The sequence below is a fragment of the Myotis lucifugus genome, unplaced genomic scaffold, assembly GCF_000147115.1.
Source record: "Myotis lucifugus unplaced genomic scaffold, Myoluc2.0 scaffold_103, whole genome shotgun sequence".
NCBI classification, from domain to species: domain Eukaryota; kingdom Metazoa; phylum Chordata; class Mammalia; order Chiroptera; family Vespertilionidae; genus Myotis; species Myotis lucifugus.
Genome location: NW_005871151.1, coordinates 549,462 through 553,908, shown reverse-complemented (window position 1 = coordinate 553,908; position 4,447 = coordinate 549,462). Strand labels below are relative to the sequence as shown.

Here is a 4,447-nt window from a genome sequence, read left to right as displayed (position 1 = left end):
GGGAAGAAGAATTTTTTGACCTCCGAGCAGAAATAAAAACATTTTCCCTTTATGCCCAAATGGGAACTCGTAAGACCCCCGGATGGCTTTTGTGTCTTGAAAATTTTGCAAGTTTATTGGGGGGCCCTTTTCTGTGCCCCCGAAGGCTTTTTTTTTCTCACCCCGAGGTTCTTGTTGTCCCCATCACAAAAAAGGGGGGAACGCTTCATAGAATTTTTTCAGGGGTGGAAGGGCCAGAGGTTCCCCCCCCTCGTGCTGTTCCCCCCGCCCACGTGGTGGCTTTTTATTCTGTTTTTTGAAAAAGAATTTACAAAAAGTGGGTGCCTCCACTCGGGGCTGCCCCCTCCCCCGCTTCCTCACCCCGGGTGGTCAGTTGTTCACTGGTTGTTTTAATCAATCTTGTAGAGAAATGGAGAGATGCGATTGTTGAGGGTATAAAAACGTGCAAAGAGACTGCTCTCGCTTCATCTCTATACTGTGTGGTCAAAATCTCCCACGCCCCCTTTTCTGGGTCTTGGACTCTTATTAAAATAAATGGGTTTTGGGGCCTCGTCCCCAAAAAGATACCGTTCAGCCGCTCTCTCCCCCCGCCCCCCCGGGGGTTTTACAAAGTTACAAAATTTTCCGGGGACCAGCCCAAGAACTCAAGATTTTACACAGCTTCCCAGGTGATTCTAATGTGCAGCCAAGGTTGAGAACCACGGCTCTAACTGAAACTGGACAACCAATGCCTGTCACTATTTGAGTCAATTAAGCAGAAACAGGGGTGAATCATATATGAGCGTTTATTCCAATAATGCAGGCAGCGTGGGAGAGCAGCAGGTCATCCAGGGAAATCTGCTCTGCACCCCGCCCCCCAAACCAGCTGTTTATATTGGGTAGGACAAAGATTACCTGGGAAGTGGACAAAAGGAATAAGAATGGTTACAGGTTACAGGCAATGTGGGTGGGCCTCCAATGTTTGGACAAGATTGTTAATCTGTCCAAGAAAATGGACTACATTCCAAAGTTGACTCCCAGGTCCCGGGGACATACAACTCCCAGCCAGGTTAGAATGTGCTTTCTTTAAACAGAACAAAACAACCAAGATTAACAGAGCCATGATTAATACTTCTTATAACCGTAACTAGTCCCCAATATTCTATTTCTGCCCCTAACATAACCAACTAAGCTACCCAGCCAGGGCAACAGTCTTTTTAATTTTAGCCATTTAAATAGGTGTGTAGTAAAAAAAAAAAAGTAGTGGTATCTCATTGTGGCTTTAATTTGCATTTTCCTGATGACCTATGAAGTTGAACATCTTTTCATAACATTGTCTTTTGAAGAACAGAAGTTTGTTTTTTTATAAAGTTCCATTGGTTGAATTTTTCCCCTGACATTTTGTGCTGTACTTGAGAAATCTGCCAAAGCTAAGATCACCAAGATTTTTCCTTTATGATTTATTCTATAGAATAAATTTTATAGATTTAGCTCTTTCTTTGAGGCCCATGATCCCTTTCGGGGCTGAGTATTGAAAGATGACTAGCTTGGCAAACGGGTGAGAGGGCGTTCTAGGCAGGAGGACCAGGACAGAGGGCAGGGTGTGCCAAGCTAAAGAGCTTGTTCTTTCTCCCAAGGGCAATGGGAGCTGTTAGGAGCAGAAACCAAACACTGGGGACTAGCTATGGCTATAGCTATAAGAAGTATTAATCATGCTCTGTTAACCTTGATTGTTCGATTCTAATTAAAGAAAGCACAGTCTAACCTGGCCAGGAGTTGTGCACCCCCGGGACCTGGGAGTCAACCTTGGAATGCTGCCCATTCTCATTCGAGAACTACCTGTTACATGGAAAGATGAACAGCCTTGTTGTCCAAGCAATGAAGTCCAACCCCCAGCCCACAGGGCCTACTTCGGTGACGAACAGATTTCCGTGGGTGACCTGCTGCTCTCCCACGCTGCCCGAATTATTGGAATAAACACTCACATGTATGATTCAACCCTGTCTCTGTTTAATTGGCTCAAGTAGCGACAGGCAGCCCGGACCCAGTGGCTGTCCGGCTTCAGAGCTACGAAAGGCCGTGGACCAGAGCAGCATGCAGTCCCCTCAGTTGTCTTATTGGGGAAGTTGGGGACAAGCGGAGGAGTGAAGGAGATAAAGAATGGATGGAAAGGTGTTCCGTCAGCCAGCTGGGCTTCTCCTGCCCTTTTTCGGCTCCCAGCCCTCCCAGGGGGCTCCCGATCAGCACCCAGTGTGGACGGAAAGGGGCCTCTGACTAGCTCAGAGACGTGTGCCTGGCCACCTTGCAAACTAGAGACCTAAAGTAACCACAAAGGATGGTCTGAAATGAAAGCTGTTTTCCTAACTGAAAGCAGTTTAGGGTGGGTAGTCATGTCCTAAGGCAGGATTTTTCCCTAAGAAAGGTTCATCTTCACCTAAACTAAGCCTAAGATGACATGCCTGATACGCCTTTGCAAAAACAAAGTAATTTCCCACCCCCACCCCCTCAAAGCACAGGCTGGCTAGACCATAACCCCCCTCATTGTCGAGTTAGTTGTTGACTGTTAACTATACTGCACCCATCTAAGTAAAAGAAGTATGTCTATCACTTTACTTTTTATCCAATCCCGAGGTCCCCACCCCCAACACACTTTGCTAATCTATCACCAATAGATTTTGCGTAACCCACTTATGTCTCCTCCTTTGATTGCCATTCTCTGGAGCAATCCGTTGAGATTCTGCTTCCCGGCAATTGTCACGTTTGGCTCAAATAAACTAAAAAAAAAAAATCTTAAAAAAAAAATATGGACCTAGGGGAGGCCGGGGGAATGCCAAGGGGAAAAAAAAGAAGGAGACATATGTAATACTCTTTGTAATACTTTAAGCAATAAAAAAAAAAAAATTAAAAAAAAAAAGTCAATGGAAAAATATCCTCAGGTGAGGATTAACAAAAAAAAAAAGAGAGAGAGAGAGATTGTCCCTGTTGGATGAAAAATTCATGCAGTCACATAGTCCCATTGCTCATTGTTTATTTAAAGCGGTGCTTTACAATAAACATATACGGAGCCAAAAAAAAAATATGGACCACTTCACGGATTTGTGTGTCATCCTTGCGCAGGGGCCATGCTAATTGTCTCTGTATTGTTCCAATTTCAGTATATGTGCTGCCGAAGTGAGCACTCAAAAAATTCTTCACAGGTTTGAATGTTTCCTCCGTTAACACCAGTATTAAATGTTAGTCAACCTTCCCTGGCTTCTTTCGGGAGCTCTTGCATGAGGAAGGCTCACCTTCTGTCTGTCACACGTGTAGCAAACATTTCCCCGTCTGTGGTGGGGTTTCAACCCTGCTGACAACCCAGGCAGCTCCACTGTCCAGTCTGGGGGTGTTTTCTAATGGGGCTTCTCACTCCATTTAGGCTGCCCATGGCCACCAGGTCCCTGCCTGCTGGGTCCGAGGCATGTCCTCTGGGGTCTGTGTGGGCTCAGGGAAGCCCGTGTGACCTCATTTATCAGGGGTGCTCAGGAGGGGGTCTCTCCATTTTCCCGGGACACCGTCCAGCTGAAACAAGAGACTCCCCCTTAGCTGGGGTCTCGCCTCTGCTTTTCACTTTTAGAAGCTCCGGAGCCACAGTCTGGCCCCTCCCTGCAGCCCAAACCGCTTCTCTTTTTTCCAGGCTGCAGGCGGTGCCGGGAGTGCTGAGTCGAGATTTCCTCATTCGCCACGTGCAGCAGCATTTCTGCTGTGTCACGGTTGGGAGGGGGGACTCGCGGAGCCAGGCGGATTTTGCTGAGTCACTGGCTGCCTCCTCAGCCTCCCTCTGGTGGGTGAAAGGGCAGCTTTCCAGGCAGGCAGGAGGAAGTGAAACTTCTAGAAAAGGACAAAAGATTCCTGTTCACCACCTTGTTTGCCAAGCAAGCCCCTGTCCATCCATCTCAGCATTTATGTGTCTGACACTGCGCTGCTGAGCTTCCCCCCATCGCAGTAAACTGGCAAGTCTGTCTTCCCAGCCGGTTGACCCCCAAACTCTGGTGTTGTCCTGGAGTGCAATTCTCTCTCACATCCCCCTCCCTATTCGCAAATTCTTGCCGCCTCTGCCTTTAGCATAGGACTATCCTAGGTCACTTCTCAGCCCATCCTGTCCAAGCCTCCATCAATCCCCCCCCCCCCCCCCCCCGCTGCCCCGAAATACTGCAGTCGGTAGCCTCCTGCCCTGGCCTATCTTCGGTCTCACCACGGACGCCAGGGAAAACTGGAGCGCTAGCCCATCACTCCTCTTAGCCCTGCAGTCTCCCTCACTCACAGAAAGGCCTTGCCGCAACCTGGAGGGCCTGCGGGTTCGGTCCCAGTCTCTCCCTGGTCTCATCTCCCACCTGCCCTCTCCTCTCTGCTCCAGCCACGTTGACCTCCAGCTGCTGCCACCTTTGGCCCCACCTTTGGGGCCTGCCCTGCCTTGTCTCCCCATGTAAAA

The 4,447-nt window shown here is 48.5% G+C and overlaps 1 non-coding gene across 1 annotated transcript; it reads right to left on the bottom strand.

The window, feature by feature from the left end:
* Positions 1-3,051: 3,051 nt before the first annotated feature.
* LOC111826805 lies at positions 3,052-3,158 on the bottom strand. The gene has a single exon (XR_002830225.1). It is a non-coding gene; the product is annotated as a U6 spliceosomal RNA (small nuclear RNA).
* Positions 3,159-4,447: the final 1,289 nt, after the last annotated feature.